Source organism: Macaca nemestrina, chromosome 11 (genome assembly GCF_043159975.1).
Source record: "Macaca nemestrina isolate mMacNem1 chromosome 11, mMacNem.hap1, whole genome shotgun sequence".
In the NCBI taxonomy this organism is placed as follows: domain Eukaryota; kingdom Metazoa; phylum Chordata; class Mammalia; order Primates; family Cercopithecidae; genus Macaca; species Macaca nemestrina.
This window is the reverse complement of record NC_092135.1, coordinates 36,659,948-36,681,857: the sequence shown is the minus strand read 5'-3', so window position 1 is coordinate 36,681,857 and position 21,910 is coordinate 36,659,948. Positions and strand designations below refer to the sequence as shown.

Here is a 21,910-nt window from a genome sequence, read left to right as displayed (position 1 = left end):
TATGTGTCTTTACAGCAGAATAATTTATAATCCTTTGAGTATATACCCAGTAATGGGATTACTGGGTCAAATGATATTTCTAGTTCTAGATCCTTGAGGAACTGCCACACTCTCTTCCACAATGGTTGAACTAATTTACATTCCCACCAACAGTGTAAAAGCATTCCTATTTCTCCACATCCTCTCCAGTATCTCTCCAATGATCACCATTCTAACTGGTTTGAGATGGTATCTCATTGTGGTTTTGATTTTCATTTCTCCAGTGACCGGTGATGATGAGCTTTTTTTCATATGTTTGTTGGCCGCATAAATGTCTTCTTTTGAAAAGTGTCTGTTCATATTTTTTGCCCACTTTTTGATGAGGTTGTTTGTTTTATTCTTGTAAATTTGCTTAAGTTCCTTATATACTCGGATATTAGCCCTTTGTCAGATGGATAGATTGCAAAAATGTTCTCCTATTCTATAGGTTGCCTGTTCACTCTGATGATGGTTTCTTTTGCTGTGCAGAAGCTCTTTATTTTAATTAGATCCCATTTGTCAATTTTGGCTTGTGTTGCAATTGCTTTTAGTGTTTTAGTCATGAAGTCTTTGCCCATGACTATATACTGAATAATATTGTCTAGGTTTTCTTCTATAGTTTTTATGGTTTTAGGTCTTATTTTTAAATCTTTGAACCATCTTGAGTTAATGTTGGTATTAGGCATAATAAAGGGGTCAAGTTTCAGTTTTCTGCCTATGGCTAGCCAGTTTTCCCAACACCATTTATTAAATAGGGAATCCTCTCCCCATTGCTTGTTTTTGTCAGGTTTGTCAAAGATCAGATGGTTGTAGATGTGTGGTGTTATTTCTGAGACCTCTGTTCATTTCACTGGTTGTCTATATATCTGTTTTGGTACTAGTACCAAGCTCTTTTGGTTACTGTAGCCTTATAGTATAGTTTGAAGTCAGGTAGCGTGATGCCTCTAGCTTTGTTCTTTTCTTTTCTTTTTTTTTTTTTTTTTTTTTTTTTTGAGACCAAGTTTTGCTCTTGTTGCCCAGGCTGGAGTACAATGACATGATCTCAGTTCACTGAAACCTCCGCCTCCCAGGTATAAACGGTACTCCTGTCTCAGCCTCCTAAGTAGCTTGGATTACAGGCATGCACCACCACTCCTGGCTAATTTTTTTGTATTTTAGTAGAGACGGGGTTTCACCATGTTTGTCAGGCTGGTCACGAACTGCTGACTTCAGATGATCCACCCGCCTCGGCCTCCCAAAATGCTGGGATTACAGGCATGCACCATTGCATCCAGCCCAGCTTTGTTCTTTTTGCTTAGGATTGTCTTGGCTATGTGGGCTCTTTTTTGGATCCCTATGAAATTTAAAGTAGATTTTCTAATTCTGTGAACAAAGTTAATGGTAGCTTGATGGGAATTGCATTGAATGTATAAATTACTTTGAGCAGTATGGCTATTTTCACTATACTGATTCTTTCTATTCATGAGCATGAAATGTTTTTCCATTTGTTTTTGTCCTCTCTTATTTGTTTGAGCAGTGGGTTTGTAGTTCTACTTGAAGAGGTCCTTCACATCCCTTCTAAGTTGGATTCCTAGGTATTTTAGTCACTTTGTAGCAATTGTGAATGGGAGTTCACTCATGATTTGGCTCTCTTTGTCTATTATTGGTGTATAGGGATGCTTGTGATTTTTGCACCTTGATTTTGTATCCTGAGACTGCTGAAGTTGCTTACCAGCTTAAGGAATTTTGGGGCTGAGATGATCGGACTTCTAAATATACAATCATGTCATCTGCAAACAGAGACAGTTTGTCTTCCTTTCTTCCTATTTGAGTACCTTTATTTCTTCCTCTTGCCCGATTGCCCTGGCCAGAACCCTATGTTAAATACGAGTGGTGAGAGAAGACATCCTTGTCTTGTACCAGTTTTCAAAGCAAATGCTTCCAGCTTTTGCCCATTCAAAATGATATTGGCTATGGGTTTGTCATAAAAAGCTCTAATTATTTTGAGATATGTTCCATCGATACCTAGTTTATTGTGTTTTTAGCATGAAGCAGTGTTGAATTTTATAGAAGGCTTTTTCTGCATCTACTGAGACAATCATGTGGTTTTTGTCATTGATTCTGTTTATGTGATGGATTACGTTTATTGATTGGTGTATGTTGAACCAGCCTTGCATCCCAGGGATGAAACTGACTTGATCATGATGGATAAGCTTTTTGATGTGCTGCTGGATTCAGTTTGTCAGTATTTTATTGAGGATTTTCGCATCGATGTTCATCAGGGATATTGGCCTGAAGCTCTCTTTTTTGTTGTGTCTCTGCCAGGTTTTGGTATCCAGAATGATGCTGGCCTCACAAAATGAGTTAGGGAGAAGTCCCTCTTTTTCTACTGTTTGGAATAGTTTCAGAAGGAATTGTACCAGCTCCTCTTTGTACCTCTGGTAGAATTTAGCTGTGAATCCATCTGGTCCTGGGCTTTTTTTGGTTGGTAGGCTATTAATTGCTGACTCAATTTCAGAACTTGTTATTGGTCTCTTCAGGGATTCGACTTCTTCCTGGTTTAGTCTTGGGAAGGTGTATGTGTATAGGAGTTTATCCATTTCTTCTAGATTTTCTAGTTTATTTACATAGAGGTATTCATAGTGTTCTCTGATGGTAGTTTGTATTTCTGTGAAATCAGTGGTGATCTCCCTTTATCATTTTTTATTGAGTCTATTTGATTCTACTCTCTTTTCTTCTTTATTAGTCTGGCTAGCGGTTTATCTATTTTAAGAATGCTTGTGATTTTTGCACATTAATTTTGTATCCTGAGACTTTGCTGAAGTTGCTTATCAGCTTAAGGAGATTTTGGGCTGAGATGATGGGGTTTTCTAAATATACAATCATGTCATCTGCAAACAGGGACAATATGACTTCTTCTTTTCCTAACTGAATATGCTTTATTTCTTTCTCTGCCTGATTGCAGTAGCCAGAAATTTTAACACTATGTTGAATAGGAGTGGTGAGAGATGGCATCCTTGTCTTGTGCCAGTTTTCAAAGAGAATGCTTCAGTTTTTCCCCATTCAGTATGATATTGGCTGTGGGTTTCTCATAAATAGCTCTTATTATTTTGAGATATGTTCCATCAATACCGAATTTATTGAGAGTTTTTAGCATGAAGGGCTGTTGAATTTTGTCAAAGGCCTTTTCTGCATCTATTGAGATAATCATGTGGTTTTTGTCTTTGGTTCTGTTTATATACTGGATTACATTTATTGATTTGCATATGTTGAACCAGCCTTGCATCCCAGGGATGAAGCCCACTTGATCATGGTGGATAAGCTTTCTGATGTGCTGCTGGATTTGGTTTGCCAGTATTTTATTGAGGATTTTTGAATCGATGTTCATCAGGGATACTGGTCTAAAATTCTCTTTTTCATTGTGTCTCTGCCAGGCTTTGGTATCAGGATGATGTTGGCCTCATAAAATGAGTTAGGGAGGATTCCCTCTTTTTCTATTGATTGAAATAATTTCAGAAGGAATGGTACAAGCTCCTCCCTGTACCTCCGGTATAATTCGGCTGTGAATCCATCTGGTCCTGGACTTTTTTTGGTTGGTAGGCTATTAATTATTCCCTCAATTTCAGAGCCTGTTATTGGTCTATTCAGGGATTCAACTTCTTCCTGGTTTAGTCTTGGAAGAGTGTAAGTGTCCAGGAAATTATCCATTTCTTCTATGTTTTCTAGTTTATTTGCATAGAGGTGTTTATAGTATTCTCTGATGGTAGTTTGTATTTCTGTGGGGTCGGTGGCGATATCCCCTTTAGGTTACAGTAACCAAAACAGCATGGTACTGGTACCAAAACAGAGATACAGACCAATGGAACAGAACAGAGCCCTCAGAAATAATACCACACATCTACAGCCATCTGATCTTTGACAAACCTCAGAAAAACAAGAAATGGGGAAAGGACTCCCTATTTAATAAATGGTGCTGGGAAAATTGGCTAGCCATAAGTAGAAAGCTGAAACTGGATCCTTTCCTTACTCCTTATATGAAAACTAATTCAAGATGGATTAGAGACTTAAATGTTAGACCTAAAGCCATAAAAACCCTAGAAGAAAACTTAGGTAATACCATTCAGGACATAGGCATGGGCAAGGACTTCATGTCTAAAACATCAAAAGCAACGGCAACAAAGGCCATAATTGACAAATGGGATGTAATTAAACTAAAGAGCTTCTGCACAGCAAAAGAAACTACCATCAGAGTGAACAGGCAACCTACAGAATGGGAGAAAATTTTTGCAATCTACTCATCTGACAAATGGCTAATATCCAAAACCTACAAAGAACTCAAACAAATTTACGAGAAAAAAAAAAAAAACCATCAATAAGTGGGCAAAGGATATGAATAGACATTTCTCAAAAGAAGACATGCATACAGCCAACAGGCACATGAAAAAATGCTCGTCATCACTGGCCATCAGAGAAATGCAAATCAAAACCACAATGAGATACCATCTCACACCAGTTAGAATGGCAATCATTAAAAAGTCAGGAAACAACAAGTGCTGGAGAGGATGTGGAGAAATAGGAACACTTTTACACTGTTGGTGGGATTGTAAACTGGTTCAACCATTGTGGAAAACAGTATGCCAATTCCTCAAGGATCTAGAACTAGAAATACCATATGACCCAGTCATCTCATTACTGGGTATATACCCAAAGGATTATAAATCATGCTGTTATAAAGACACATGCACACGTATGTTTATTGCGGCACTATTCACAACAGCAAAGACTTGGAATCAACCCAAATGTCCATCAGTGACAGACTGGATTAAGAAAATGTGGCACATATACACCATGGAATACTATGCAGCCATGAAAAAAAATGATGAGTTCATGTCCTTTGTAGGGACATGGATGCAGCTGGAAACCATCATTCTCAGCAAACTATCGCAAGAACAGAAAACCAAACACAGCATGTTCTCACTCATAGGTGGGAATTGAACAGTGAGAACACGTGGACACAGGAAGGGGAACATCACACACCAGGGCCTATTATGGGGAGGGAGGAGGGGCAAGGGATGGTATTGGGAGTTATACCTGATGTAAATGACGAATTGATGGGTGCTGATGAGTTGATGGGTGCAGCACACCAACATGGCACAAGTATACATATGTAACAAACCTGCACGTTATGCACATGTACCCTAGAACTTAAAGTATAATAAAAATAAATAAATAAAAAGTTCTCAGCCCGACACGGTGGCTCACGCCTGTAATCCCAGCACTTTGGGAGGCCGAGGCGGGAAGATCACGAGATCAGATCGAGACCATCCTGCCCTACATGGAGAAACCTCGTCTCTACTAAAAAATACAAAAAAAATTTAGCAAGGTGTGGTGGCACACACCTGTGGTCCCAGCTACTCGGGAGGCTGAGGCAGGAGAATGGCGTGAACTCGGGAGGCAGAGCTTGCAGTGAGCCAAGATCACACCACTGCACTCCAGCATGGGTGACACAGCAAGACTCTGTCTCAAACAAACAAACAAAAAGTTCTCAATAAACATCTTTGTTGTATGTGCCAGTAAGTAACAAGCATCTGTTTTGAATATATTAACCCTATACTACTCTTATCACACTTTGATACTCACATGTTTATATATTGTACAACATGTTTACTTAAACTCATTAAGATTTCTTTAAACTAAAACTATGTATGCTCGTGATTATTTTAAGTAGACCAGGGATACAGACACTTCCATTAGAGTATAATCTTTGTTTTGTGTTCTCTGGCTTCGGTTTCCTCATCTCTAACTGTGGAGTGTTAGGTTCTTTCCATTTCTAGAATCCTATAAGTCTGTCTAACTCCTCTTGGTGTATTTGTTTTGTGTGAATTTGGCAAAATCGGCACTGCATTTCCCAGAATACCCTTGACAGCATGATTTCCGATAAGCATGGGCCACAAGAAATCTTCTGCAAATGACTGAAGGCAGAAGGCATGTAGAGGCTCTACTGCTTTTCACACAGGGAAAAGTTAGAGCGGGCCAAAAGATAATTTCTCAACTCAGGCACATAGTTGCTTATCTGCTGGCTTATTTTGTTGGTATGGGACAGCACCTGGCTTATTTTGTTGGTACAACACCTGAGCCCATCGCATTCCAACTCCTTTCAGATGTTTTTCAGCTTCTCTAACTCCTTGGTCAGGATGTGTTTAGCTTCATGGTAAAGGGCACCAGACTCTTTTCCAGGACACTCCCCACTGTAAAGGATGGAGCTTAGATGGAGGTGGTGGGAGAACGCTGCAGGTTCCAGCCCATTGCTGTGGGTTTGCTCTCATCTTCACCAGTTCTAGTTTGTCCTTGCTTCCCTCGCTTCACATCCATCTTTCATTTCTGACTGCCCATGCTCAGACTTCAGGATCCCAACAAGAAGAACCAGCTTTCCAGTGATTGTTTAGCCAATCCTTACAGTAGTGTATGGTAAAATCCCTATAACAAATCTGCAGATAGATGATAGACAGCCGGATAGTATCTTAGTCTGTTCAGACTGCTATAAAAACATACCTCAGACTGCATAACTTAGAAACAACAGAAATTATTGATCACAGTTCTAAAGCTGGGAAGCCCAAGATCGAGGTGCCAGCAGATCCATTATCTGGTAAGGGCCTGTTCTTCATAGATGGTGCCTTCTGTATCCTTGCATGGCAGAGGAGCAAACAAGCACCCTCAAACCTCTTCTTCAATGGCAATAACCTTATGAGAGTAGAGCCCTCAACCTATCACTTTCCAATGGCACCACCTCTTCACACTAATGCGTTAGAGATTAGGTTTCAACATAAATTTTGGAAGGACACAAACATTCAGACCATATTAGGTATGTAGAGAGAGAGAGAGAGAGAGAGAGAGAGAGAGAAAGTTTGCTATCATCAGGTCCTAACTCCTTTCATGTCTTTTCATTTTGTATCACGTTATTTTCCATTTTATTAAACTCAACTAAGCTTCTCAAGGGCGGAAGTCTGCATATAGTGTTGCTGGATACCTAATAACATAATGCCTGGCACAGCAAACTCTTAATCAGTGTTTCCCATTGTTAACTGTATGATGCTTTTTCTTGATAATATGTATTTACAAAGAGAAACCCCCAATAAAGTCTTCCTAACCCTCTGTAATATTTCTTTTTAAAAAACATAGTAGTTGTAGTAATACTAATAACTTGTACTTACATGTTGCTCATCAAATGCCAGACATTTACATAGATAAACTAACTGAAGCTTTACCACAAGCCTACAGAAGTCACAACCAGGTGGGCTGGTTCTTAGGTTTGTTTTCAATCACTGCAGTATTCCATCACCCAATGTCATGGTTGATTAAATACATATTTTTTTAGTTTGGGTGTGGTGGCTCATAACTGTAATTGCAGTGCTTTGGGAGGTCAAGGCAGCTTGAGGCCAGGGGCTTGAAACCAGCCTGGATAACATAGCAACACTTTGTCTCTATAAAAAATAAAAATTAAAAAAAATTAACTGAACATGGTGCCAACATGCCCATAGTTTTAGCTATTCAAGAGGCTGAGGCAGGAGGCTCACTTGAGCCCACAAGTTTCAAGGATGCAGCAAACTATAGTTGTGCCACTTCACTCCAGCCTGGGTGACAGAGTGAGACCCTGTCTTAAATAAATAAATAAATAGAATATAGTAATACCAACCAAAATTTCTAATGCATAAAACTTATATTAATAGAATTCATTTTTTTGCAATATATGTATTAGTTTGGGTCCCAGTGGTACACAGATAACACACTCATAATGGGATAATAGTGGTGGACATTTTTAAATGAAACTGTTTAGAAAATTGAAGGTGTAGGGAAATCACAAGAAATAGCACTGTAACTGATGGCTTAGTAGCAGCTAATTTGTTATCAGCCCCTAAATCTTTAGGGTTTAGGGAAGGCCAGTTTCTGGGATTAGGAAGGACAAAGAATTGCAGAGTCAATCACTATGAGAGGTCAAAAGTTACAGCCAATCTAAGGTGACCCTGAAGGCAGGAACCAGGGAAGGAAATAATATGACCTCTCTCTCCCCTCTCCAATCTCCTCTTGGAACTCCCTATTGGCCAAACTCAGCTGAAAGTCAGACCAGTGGAAGTCACCCATTGATGTGGCCCATATGAATGAGCCTGGCAGAATCATAGACTTAGGTAGAAAAAGGTGAGAGGATTCGGGACATTCAGAAGTTATCTGTCAAGTCCACTTTGAAATATTATCAAATAAAAGGCATGGTGCAGCTCATATGCCCATCACAATCTTCTTCACCGGAGTCTGAAATATATGTCTTTCAGAAAAGACAAATTAAAATCTATAAATCGGGTTAGGAGTACAGATTCTCCATCTGCCAAGCAATTAAACAGACCATGTCTAATGTACGTAAACTTTCGTTTTATAATTTCTCCTTGATCAGCGATGAATTTCCACATGATTTCCAAGACACCTACTACATGGTCATGAGTCAATTCTCCTCCAAGTTCATCCTAATGACAGCTGGTTTTTCGTAAGGTTTACCTGTGTCTTTAAAAGCAAAACTCTGGATGATTACATTACACAGAATAAAGAAAGGACTTCCTTTTTCTTCTCATGCTGCAACCCCTCATTTTCTGATATTGGACACATGCCATGCATTTTGCATTAGCTCTGTGGCAAATGTCTAGTGTTAAAATCCAAGCATCAGTGCTCATTAGCTTTTTTAGCAGCTTGGAGACAAGAGTTGGAAAGGTACAACTCAGAGAAATAATTCTCAGTGAGCAAGTAGCAACTTGCCAAGCAGATAAAAAAAACTGAGGAAGATGGAGTAGGAAACCCAGAGAAAGTTGTCTGAGCTAATGAAGCAAAATTTAGGCCTATGACACGAACTAAAAGGATTTTTTTTAAAGCCATGGAACTTGCAAAAAAAATTTTTAAAGGTATACAATGGGTATGGTTCTGTGAACTTTTTCCTCTAAATTCACCCCTGCCTAGAACTTACGTCAAAAAAGAAAGGGCCAAGTGGCTGGGGAGTGAATCAGGGCCATCCTGACAGATGGAAGGGAGGAAAGATCGTCAGGAGACTATGTCGGTGTGCTTGCCATATTGGAAGAGGGCCAGGTGCCCAGTCTGATGTCAAAGCCTCTAAGTGTCCTAGGCAGAAATGTCTCTGATTGAAAGGACATGACAGAGTAAATGCAGATGTCTGTTGAAAGACCAGCCTACACTTGCTCTAGCCCACTCCCACCCAGCACACATATATACTAATCATAAATGCCTCCAGAGACATTTAACTAAACCCCTGCAACTTTCCTTACCTCCTCCAGGCTTGAACAGACATTTTTAAAAGTTACATTTTATCCAGAGCTGAATACCACAACATATTATGTAGATGAGGAAACAATCAAGTCCGCCCAGGTCCTTTGTGGGCATCTGGCATGAGAAGGCCAGTGGTCCACACAAGCAAGAAAGGGCATTTTAATCAAGGAGGGCTGGAAATGAACTGGGAAATTCATTTTTATTATTGGAGTGCTTCTATTCTTAAAAGGATGTACAATCCTGAAGTTTGTTCAAAACTATTTAAGGAGATAAAAGATTGATGTATCAGTAAACTGGATGAGACTGTCAGTATGGAGAGTCCAGATGAGAGTTATTTAAAAATACATGTCGTTCCATGATCAAAACGGTGCCTTGTAGTTCGATAAATGAGAACCTTCGTCACAAAGATCCCTATATACTTCCCTTCATCCTCCCAGGAGCAGGGAAAAGGCAGAAGCCTCAAGTTCTGTGATAGAAGATGGCTTAAAAGAGGCTGCAGACATTGTCTCACCTACTTTTGTTCCTATTGTATATAGCTAAGAAAGTGGGGCCAAAGTTTCACATACAAATATTTTGCTAGTCCTAGAGGAAGCTGGAAGGCAGTTGTTTATATCATGTTGGCCTCTGTGTGCGTCATTTTCTCTGCTGGTACCTTCCATTAAAAGCCACCTTGACATCATCTTATTCGTGCCTTGTCCAGGACCACACCACATTCCAAAGATTTCTCCAAAATATCAAACATTTCCTGACCTGTCCCTGTTCCCTAAGAGCCTTATTTTCCAATAAACAATCCAATAAACAAATTTTGTGGAGTGGGTTGAAATATATACATTTCAACTCAGATTTGCTAAGTGTCTAACTTTTTTCTGAAACAAACTTTATGTTATTCTGGAATAATTATTACTAATTGTTGTGGCTCTGACCCGTGTCACTTGAGTTACATGGGAATTATGTTTGCCAGTAGACTCTTGCCTGTGTGGTTCTGGGTTGTGGTTGCTCACAAGAAATGTTCATGAGAGTTGGAAGGTGGAGAAAGAAGAGCAGACATGTTTATATTTGGGAGTTTGGCTCCTATGGCAGTAGCTTACCTTGTTGATGGGAATATCAGCCAGGTCTCAGCACCTCCATCTCCTGCCAAATATCCTCCTCCTACTCCTCCAAGTGCTAGGCTGGGTGTGTTTGAACCTTTATGGCAAAGGCACCAGCTCCTTCTACAGGCCATCCACGTCATGAACGCTGGAAATGGGACAGAGAGATTCAGGTTCTACTTTGTCCTCAGGACCTCCAACTGGTTCTTGGAGATTCCAATTTGTCTTTGCTCTTTGAAACTTTATGTTCTGATCTCCCTCTTTATTGCCAGAGTAGCTGGCCAATAGTCACTTTGAGCCACCACTTGAATAAACGAAAAAGCCTTGTCAGATTACTCCCACAATTTCATAAGTCCTGATCAAACCCTGACTGATATGCTGAGACACACTTAGATTTGACAATTAAAGGTATCATGATTCCTTCCAGTTTAAAAATAGATTCTTTGGTTAAATATTCAATTGAAAGGTCAAGATTGTTTTTTGATTCTCAAGATATTTCTTTTCCCCTCAAAATGAAGTCCAAATGCAAGGAGCAGGTAATGTGTTCACCTTGGTGCCTTGCTGGTACAAATCACAGGCCTCCCAGCGTTAATGTACCTACCCACCCTGAAGCACATGGCACATTTGTGTGAGCTCACAGGGTACTTAAGGAACTGGTAGATGGTTTAAGACTCTCTCTAGGCCCTTCCCTCAGCAGCTGGTCTGAAAAGAGACCTTCTCTGAGGGACATCAGCACTGCAGTTCTCAGACTGTTCCTAACTTACCTAGATTTTTTTCCTCAATCTCACTTCAGGAGAATTAGCTCAATGGGGAGCTACAGAACTCAAGTCAACATTTGTTCTCATCTCTCCCTTCTCTACAGATTATTTTGCCAGCATAGAGAGCCTATGACCTTCCTCTTATTACTGGGAAAAAGGGCACTTGAATTTTATTATACCCTCTCCTTCTCCTTCTGTATTCTGTGACTTACATAAAAGCTCCATTATCTGAGTCAGCCACACTTGGTTCTTATTAGAAGAACGATGCTTTTGGAGTTTAGAAAACTCTCTTCTGTCTTAATACAGTCTTGCTTTGAAGACACTGTCTAGTTGGGATACATAAAATGCCAATTTGAAACTAGAGTGAGCAATGACCTCTTTGCTCTTGATGTCCCTGAAGCAAATAAATGAATAATTGTGCTTGAGTAAGTGTCACAGGACATATAGGCCCCAGAGACAATTTAGAATAAAAATACATTAGTGTATTATCTCAGTATTATTTTCGCATTATATCTTCTGATACTTTAATTTTTCTAGGGAGTAGGTTATAAAGATAAAAGGTAGAAGTGCAGTGACGTATTCTTAAATCCACAGATGCTTAAAATTCAAAGAGACCACAGGACTAGGTGGTTGACACATGTATCTGATAGGAATTGCATTAGGCTGCTAGTGATAGGAATTGCATTAGGCTGGTAGTTATGAACAAAAGGACATAGGCAGTCCAGTCTGACTTGGCCATTAGGGACTGAGTCTGCTTCTGTATTTCTGCTCCACCACACCAAATGTGTCTCTTTTATTCTCAAGGTCATGTAATCATCTTCATCCTAAATATAGCTGGAGCTACAGCCAGAACATCTGCATTCCCAGGAGGAAGCCAGAAGAGAGAGAGGAAGGGCAAAAAGCCTTTACCAGAAGCTCCATCCAATAAGTGCTCCTTATACTGTATTGATAACACATGTCTTCAAGGGGAGTTGGGAAATGTACCTTTTCATCTGAAACAACCTCCAAGATCCTATTGGTAAGAAAGAAGAGGAAAATGGATACTGGGGAGGCCTTGAGCTGTCACTGCCACACTACTCTACCAAATTATCATCCAACTTCTAGCTAGCTGATCTCCAGTGATAGCAAAATCTACAACCAAAAGCAAACCAATTCAAAAGCAGACTGGCCCTTTCCTGTGTCTAGCTGAAATCTGCCTTCATGACGCTTCTACCTGATCACTACTCTGCCCTATGGCAATGATAAGAACAAGTGATATTTCAAACAAGTGGTATTTCTTTTCTACAATTGTCCTTCATTTACCTGAAGACAAACACCACATTTCCCCCAAACTTTCCTTTGTTGTCTTTGTTATTTTGTATTGTTTTATTTGTCCCATTAGGCTGCATCTGTAATAATCTGGATTAATTCTGTTCTGAATTCACGTCCTTTTATAAGTATTCCTCTTAAGGCAGTGATCCCAGGATTGAACATATTTCCAGTGTTGTACCAAATCTAAAGAAGCGATTCAAATGATCACGTTTCTTACTTAGCATATAGAGCTGCAATTAACTAGTCTTTATGGAGACAACAATATTAATAAAGAAGAGTTTCTATAGAATTGGGAATCCTTTGGGCCATAATACATTGACTGTAATTTTGCATTTTAACATAAGCTATGTAACATAGGCATTTAATCTACCTGCACATAGAGCTAGCTATGAATACACAGACATGAGCCACTGACGACTCCACAGCTACAGCACAGTTACATTACAGGAAATGTAATTTCATAGTTTAGAATAAAAATAATGTGAATAACAACACCAGAAAAAATACTCTCAGTCAGATAACCATAACACCTCCCACTCTGGCTTAGTCCTCCCTTCCCTAAGCCTGGACCAGACGCTCATTTTGCCATATGCTGCATGCAATTTGAGCAGTATGCTTATGGGAACGGCGCTCAAGAGGAACTAAGTGCCTTTGACTTAAATGACTAAGTGAGAATTTGGAAGGAAAGGGTCCCCAGGTGCATATGAAGAGGCACACACATGCAGCTCAGCTGTAATTGCTGGAAGGCTGGTTTTGCTGAAGACTAGAGATGCTGACAATAGATTCACACATAAAAACCAGAAGTGTTGAAACTACCAATCTTTAGGTCCCACTGAGGAGGCAAAATGGGATAATGTTCTCCACCATGTGGCTGCTGTCGATCCCTATCTTTCCAGAGAAAACTAGACAATTGCTTCAATCCAAGTAACCAGAGATAACAGCAACCCCTGTGCCCCCGGCCATGTAGGGGAGAGGTTGGCATCGCTTACTAGCATTACAAGGAAAGCGGGGTGTTCATCAGAGCACCCAGAGATACCTAAGAAGTCCTTGCCTGCCAGGAAAACCAGCCATAAATACGTGTGTTTTTGTGCCATACATGCAGCATGTCCCCAGATGCTCAGAAGACATTTGAGTACTTCTGGCAAGGAAATCTGCCCATTAAGGCTATGTTACCTAACAGAAGTTATCATTGGTTTCCCTGGTAATTTTTCCCACCTCATATCAGAGTAATTTCTTGTTTGCGTTGGTCCCAAACTACTCAATTTGACACAAGCAACATGAGCAACTTTTGCATGGCAGAGTCTATACTAAGCACATGGAATATACAAACTAAGACACTGTCTTTGTCCTCAAGAAACTCACACTCTAGGGGAAGTGACAGACAAGGAAAGAAAATCTAAATACAATTATGTCATTTAAATTTCAAGTTAGCAAATTAATTTCAGCCAAAAGCAAAAAACAAAAATTGTGTGTGTTGGGAGGTGGGGCAGAATTTATTGACAACAAAACCTGATGCCCCAGGTGATTGGATACAGGTGCGTAAACAATGTCATCAGGACTCTAGCAATGTCCTTGATCCCTTTTCCTCTGTGTTGCCTTTATTCTCAGGTGTGATTTCTTCTCAAGGTGTCAATAATGGCCCCTCTACAGCTGCAGGTTTGTATGTGTACCCTCCGTCTTTCATGGAGAAAATGCTTCTTTACAAATGGTTCCAACAAATATTCCAGAAAAGGGTTGTCATTAATCAACTTAGATCACATGCCCTGACCTTCCATAAAGGGAAGAGAGCTTGGGAGGAGCTGTTTTACCTGCACGACATCGTCCAGGAATGGGGAGGAGTCCCTAAAGTGGAAGAGTTATTCCATTACCAGAAGAGGACATAGACAACTCAACAGAGCAAGGCAAGAGATGTTCTTCACACCTGGAATCACATGGAATAGGAGTTATGGAAGATATAAGCATAATATTACAAGGAAAATCAAGACTACAGAGTTTGCAAGCTCTGGAATCAGTAAGGCTGGATTCATAGTATCAGTTCTGTGACCTGGGGCTATTAACTATAAACTCACTAAGCTTGTGTTATCTGCTATAAAATGAAAATAATAATCCTATCAAAATTATAATCTGGTTTATTTAAATTAGGTAATCCACATAAAATGCTTAGCTACATAGAATAAGTGCTTAATAAGTTTCTATCATCATCATCGTCATTGTATTATTATTATGGTCATTATATGAGAAAGGAAGAGACTAAGAACAGGGGAGTGGGAATCAGAAGAACACCAATGGGTAGAAGTAGCTTAACATTTTGTGTTGATTGTGGTTACTATGTGACTGAATGGATTGAGGCTGGGACCAGAATTTGAGTTAGGATACAACACAAGACTTTTTGCACATGTTGTACTTTGATAACTTAGAGAACCATGAGATGCTACCACTGCAAGGATATGCATTGGAAAAAGCTCTGGGACCTTTCCATGAGGGTAAAAAACAGGAATCTATGACCCAGTGGCTGTAGGCATCTGGTGGAACCCTGGCTCAACTACCCAGTCCTCACTGCATAATATGCATGTTTTGTCTCATTGATGAGAAGCTGAGTTCTGCATGCCTTAAAAAACTAATTACCTGCCACTCATCTCCACCACCAGTGGCACCAAATGCACTGATTTGGTGGTCACTGTCACATATCCCTTACCTAGTCTATGTGGCCATTTCCCAGTTTGGATACCTTTTTCTTCCTACTGCCAGCATCTCAGGCTCTTCAGAGTACAACCCTCGGGCTACCAAAGCAAGTAGGCCTCTTCTACAAAAAGCCAAAATTGCTCAGAAATTCGCATCTTCTGGGTAGCCCTTAGACATGACAAATGACAACTGTAGCTTACACTCCAGAGTTCCCCCTAAGAGTCAGGCCAGGTGGAAGCCACCCTTCTCAGGACGCTGCCTGAAGTCACACTCTTGTTTACCCCCTTTGCCTTCCCTGTCCTGCTTCCCAAGTTCCCAGTGAGTTTCTTCTGGGCTCAGTTTCTTAATAAATCAAGGTCTGCTTTGGAACCTTCAATCCCTGAAAATTGCTGACCCTACTATCCCTGGGTAATGTTCAGCAATTTGAACAACTTTATGTTCTGCTTCTATCACTGGGGTTTCTTAAGCTCCCACAACCAAGAATTTACGAGAAGCTATGGATTTTGCTCAGGGGGAAAAAACACCATATATACACAATATTCTACATCATTTCAAAGAGTTTCTGGGTCCCCTGAAACCCACCGGTGGGCCTTAGTTTCAAAATTATTGACCCTGACACACTACTTAAGACAGAAAACAAAATGTAAGATGCCAAAGTGCCAGAAGATTAAGAAAACACATACTTTCAGTGTTTTCGTTTTCACTCTTTTCGAGGCCTCATTAATTTTGTATTCTATCAATGATTTTCCTTTGCTGCTTCTTAATTTCCTCAAGCCGGCAATTGTTCTGGGTGTGTTTAATTTTCCCCTCCAGATCACACTTCCCCACCTGCTGTGCTCCAGCAACTGACTATGCTGGCTGCATCCACAGGCTGCCTTGCCTCCAGCATTCAGGTGGGCTTGGTCAATGGGAATAACCACCAGAAATTGGAGAGGGAGCGGGAAGTGCAGCCTGAGATTTAGTTTTCCTGCTCTCTCCTCAGGGTTACCATGGATGAGCAATGTCCTCTAACTGAAGGACATAGCTCCTATCACGTGGCCCTCCACACATGACTCGCCCTCTGAGGATTCTGGAGATTACTTCCTCCCATTTCAGACTTGAGGTGGTAAAGTCTCACTTATTTTAAATTCCTTGGTTATCAAACTATCCCCTGTGGTTTCTATTCACCCTGGCAACATGGTTCTGTAAATAACTATTTTATTAAATTTTCCTTAATTTATGCAATTTGAGTGCCATCTGTTTCTTGATAACATTTTGATGCATTATAATCCATCAAAATGCACTGACTACCTTTCGTTCCTGAGGCAGGAAGCAAGGTAAAGGCTAGGCTAGAGTTAAAGTTAAGATTAGAGTTGGTGAGAGGGTAACTGTAAAGATGTGCCCCCTAGCTCTCCTTTTTAAGGTAGAAATTTAAAGTTCAGAAACCAGCTAGGATGAATTGTATCTTTCCCCATTCTCTAATGCAGCTCTGTCCATTACAGTAGCTATTAGACACATGTGACTATTACCATGTGGCTAGAGATTTGCTGTAACTGCAAAATGTATGCTGAATATTGACAACCAAACATGAAAAGAAAAGAAAAGTATCTCAATTTTTGTATTAATTTCATGTTGAAAGGATATGTTGGTAATATGGTTTGGCTGTGTCCCCACCCAAATCTCATCTTAAATTGTAGCTCCCATGATTCCCATGTGTTGTGAGAGGGACCCAGTGGGAGGTAACTGAATCACAGGGGCAGGTCTTTCCCATGCTATTCTCGCGATCGTGAGTAAGTCTCACAAGGTCTGATGGTTTTATAAGGGTGAGTTTCCCTGCACAAGTTCTCTTCTCTTGTTTGCCACTGTGTGAGAGGTGAACTTCATTTTCCACCAAGATTGTGAGGCCTCCCCAGCCACGTGGAACTGTGAGTCCATTAAACCTCTTTTTCCTTATAAATGACCCAGTCTTGGGCATGTCTTTATCAGCAGCATGAAAACAGACTAATAGAGTTGGATACAGTAGGTAAAATACAATATATTATAAAATTAATTTCCCTCTTTTGCTATTTTTAGCACAGCTACTAGAAAATTTTAAATGTCATATGTGAGTCACATTGTATTTCAAGTATAACTGTTATCACCTAGTTATAATTGTCTCTCTTTAGAACTGCATAAACGTACTTTTGGTAATTCTTTATAATACCCTTCCCTTAGTTTTTTCTGTATTAATTACTATTCCACAGAATCTTTTTCTAGAAATTTCTTCTAGAAAGTAAGTCTCTTGGTGTCATACATTTTCATTTAACTTCACTGCTTTGATGAAAAGCACCCGGCCTTCTGCAAACACAGAAAGCTGAAAGTGTAATGAGACCAAGTGTTTAGTCATTGCTGCCACCAGCACATCCTCTTCTATCCTCTTGCAGCACTGAGCCAGTAAAAAATACTGATCTATTTAAAGTATAGGTAGTTTCTCCAGGTGATGAGAATTTGCACAGTCATTGCACTGAAGGGTAAACATGTTTAGGCAACAAACATGTTTAATATTTTAATAAATTGCTATACTCACAATTTATGCCCACATTTAAAAAGTCTTTTAACTGGATGAAGAAAATGTGGCACTTATATACCATGGAATACTATGCAGCCATAGAAAAGAATGAGATCATGTCCTTTGCAGGGAGTTGAACAATGAGAACACATGGACACAAGGAGGGGAACATCACGTACCGGGGCCTGTTGGGGGCTGGGGGACAAGGGGAGGGAGAGCATTAGGACAAATACCTAATGCATGTGGGGCTTAAAACCTAGATGACGGGTTGATAGGTGCAGCAAACCACCATGGCACATATATACCTATGTAACAAATCTGCACATTCTCCACATATATGCTCAAACTTAAAGTAAAATTAAAAATAAAAATAAATAAATTAAAATCTTTTAGTAAGGAAACAACCTATTGGTTTCATATTCTTTTTAATGTAATAAATTTATTCATAGTATCTTGGAAATAAAACTAAGCATCAAGCAATTGTTACACCTGGTATAGCAGACCTTGTTAGTGTTAGGCATATTAAACCTAATACTCAGGCTTGTTAAAACTAGGCCATGCAACAAAACGTGAACTTCTAACCACCAATTCTATCCCATCCGCTATAGTGCTGGACAGGATAAATCTGTTACTTTTAACATAATAGGAAAAAAACATTAAGCCAAGACATAGTAGCTTATTTTTATGAGAAAGAGTTCCTTTTTATGCATGTGAATTAGGCAGAACTATTTCAGTCTTGAATAACAAAAATTCAACTCAAATAGGCCTCAGCTGGAAAGGGAGTTTATTACTAATATTGCAAAGTGTTCAAACTAAGTCACATAAAATCTGTTCCTTGCTATTTCTCGATTCTTCTTTCTTTGGTGTTAACTAATTTTTGGAAAACATCTTTCCATGTGTTGATAAAGGTGACAAGCTAACCCAGGCATATAATCCTCCACCTCAACAGCCCTGCCAGAACGAAATCCCATCTCTCCCAATGGTTCAAGCAGAAGACCCAAGCCAGTTTCTCATTGAACAAAAAAATCTATGAGCTATCCCTACCCAACAAGTGGCACTCTGGTTGGCCAGGCCTGGGTCATGAGCCTACTTATGGAGTAAAGAAGAAGAAAAGTTTGGTCTTGAGAATATGGAAGAAACATTTCACAAAATGACAATGCGAACTCTGTTAGCTGGATTAAGAGGTACCAGACCATACTAAACTATCAGATGTGCACTACACCAGGGAAATAATTAAGTGATAACCTAAAGCAAAAAATAAAGCCTTCTTTTTTATAACCCAAAGTAATTATCCGATGTCACAGGCCAGATCTTTCCATTTTTTTCAGCTATTGTTATCGAGAGAGAGAGATTTTATCAGTGAAGATTTGAGAAAGAATGATCTTTTCTCAATCATTAAGCCTAGATTTAGACCTGAATAAAGAATGGGAATAAAAAGAGAGAGAGAGACAGAGAGGAGGTGCTCTCTTCAATCTAAATGTATCAAGAGGAATTATGATGAGTAGGAGTAGAGCTATTTAAACCCGTCAAATTGAAAATTTTAAATTTGACCCAGTTGTGTCAACCAACCTGATTTCTATTTGGTTCTTTGCTAAATTGATGATCTATCTTCATCCAGTGGCACATAAGCAGACATGGGTTAGAAATGCTGACTATGTTTGGATCACTGTCAATCAACAAATAGGTCTTTAATGTTTGCTATGAGGCTGGCATTATGCTAAATGCGCTGAGAGATGCTAAAAATGTCTCAGATGTGATTCTTAGCTTTAAAAACACTGACTAATAAATTGAAATAATAAAACTAACATGCATAAAACAAAACTGGACAAAATTGGGTAGTGGCAAAATGTGAGGCTAAATGTGTGTGCTGCAGACTCAATGCTAAAACACTCAGGGCAGAGAAAATTTGCTTGTAGTCACAATGTGAGAGCAAGAATCCACCACTTTTTGTAGACACAGATTTGATTAGGAAAGAGTAAATCAAGAATAAAGGCTAAATTACTAAATTCTGACATCCTATAGTATAAGCACTTTGTTTCACAATTGCTTATGAGAGATGCATAAACAAAAGTTTATTAAGTATTCTTCCTGTTTTTAGACAATTTCTACCAAGGCACTTGAACCTTTCAAAACATGTATTAGTACAGGATAAAGAGATGTTCAAAGAAACAAAGAACCAAGGATAATAGCCTCCAGCAGACTGCAGTGAGTATATAAACATATATAACAAATTTTGTTTAGGATAGTAGTTAAATCACTAATTTTTACTTTAAAACAAAAAAATCTGCAATGCCTGACATAAGCAAAAATTGGATAACTGACATATATTTGTTACATAGAAAGTAAGGTAAAGCCTTTTTGTAACGATTCATTACACTGGAAAGGATTTGGTGGGTGTTTTTGATGTTGTCTCATGCATTGACTGAAGCATAGGGGTGTTATAGCTTCTCCCAGACTAGGTTGTTTATCACTGGGGTCTCTGGAGCTGCAGGCCTCAACTAGAAGAGAGGGCCTAAATTGTTACTGATACATACACTAGGCTTATACTCTCTCCTGTGATTGGTAGGAAAATTCCAGTGGGATATAAGTAATGTGCAATGCATGTAAGGTGATTTGCTAGCCTAGTAAAACCACAGTATTACTTAAAAAACAGCTATAGTGAAAAATCACCATACCGGCTACATTTTACTCATAACTGAATCTTTACCTGATTGCTGAAGATGATAAAGACTTTTGCAAGGTGCTTGCAAATATATTGTAGCTAAAAAAAGTTATTCTATAAAACAATTTCTTTTTACTTTTAAGAGACACTTCTAAATACATTTACTCAAACTTTTCTGTTTCACATTTTCACCAGAAATGTGACTCTTACTATTCCGTTAATTTTAACCTTTGTTGAAACTTCTAAAAAGTCATTTTCCAATTTATTATGTCAATTATAAATAAATGTTGTTCAAGGTTAAAACCATTTTATGCTGGACAAAATTAGATACTGTGTTTTTCTTAATATAAGACCTAACATTAGGTAGCACAACAGCTTGCATTTATTTCTATTTAAAGCAACACTAAGTGATTAGTAATATCATATGATTTATATTTTCATGTATATAGTGTAAAACCTACAATTTTATATACTTAAAGTCTAAGTATAGGTTACAAACTAGAAATGTTCTCTTTTATAAATCATGTTATATTAATAAAATAAATGTTTCTGCCTTATTCTCATTTTAAAGACAGACATTAGTGTTTAATCCAATGTCTTGCCCACAGAATTGATATAGTTTCATCTTTATTTAAAAGTAATTCCTTTAAGAAATTCCATCATTATTTTTGATTTCCTTGTTCCATTTTGATAAACAGATATTTGAGTATAAATTAGCCCAGTATGCTGCATTCCCATCCCTTTATTTGTGGTTCCCCCACAAAAACACATAAAGAAATGTTTTCATTGGTTTTACAAGTCACAGCCTCTAACACTTAGGTTAAAAAGTGAAGTTGGCTATTTGTAGAACACTAATACCTCTATCTTGCCTTTTGTATACTAGTGGTTCTCAAAATTGTTTTACTATAGCTGACTCATATAGGGCAAGGACCAACTGATCCAATTCGGAACTCATTTTCACATTCCAGTGACCAAAAATATTCCATGAAAAAGAATTTCAGAGGACATTGCACAAATTACTCATCACTTACTTTTCTAAACAGGGTCACCAAAATACAGTCTTTAGGCCTGGTTGGCTCACTACCTGATTTTGTAAATAAAGTTTCAATTTTAAAATAGCCACGTCCATCTATTTATGTATTGTCTACAGTGGGTTTTGCACTAAAACATCAAAGTTGAATAGTGGTGGTAGACGCCATATGACCTGTAAAGCCTAAAACATTTTCTGTACAATCCTTTACCAAAAAAAAGGAAGAAATACCCCTTCTTTTATTTAAAGCGAGTCTAGTAATATATACACTGATTTTATATGAATAACAGTGATCTCTGAACTTAAAACTAGCTGAATAATTGTATAAGACTTACCTGGATAGTGTTAAGTTTAGCCTGAAGCTTCCCCTTACAGATTTAAAGCTTGGCCTAAAGGTTTCTCTATAGCCTATTTAGATGGTTAAACAAACTATGACCTACTCTAGTAATCACTGAGCTTCAGCCAATCACAGACAGCCAACTATTCAAACCCTGTTCAAATAAGGCAACTGCCAAGGTATAACTAATCCAGCTG

General features: G+C 38.9%; 1 protein-coding gene across 2 annotated transcripts in view; it reads right to left on the bottom strand.

Moving 5' to 3' along the window:
- The window catches only part of LOC112428596 (uncharacterized), a 122,619-nt gene that overhangs the window by 7,288 nt on the left and 93,421 nt on the right, over positions 1-21,910 (bottom strand). The window contains exons 1-2 of one of the 2 annotated variants that reach the window (XM_071072679.1): positions 14,284-14,377; positions 10,407-10,554 (exon numbers count right to left, since the gene is read on the bottom strand). The gene's annotated coding sequence lies outside the window, so the exon portion shown is untranslated. Of the gene's footprint in view, positions 1-10,406; positions 10,555-14,283; positions 14,378-21,910 lie in introns of those variants that run through there. The other variant, XM_071072680.1, reaches the window with a different exon arrangement.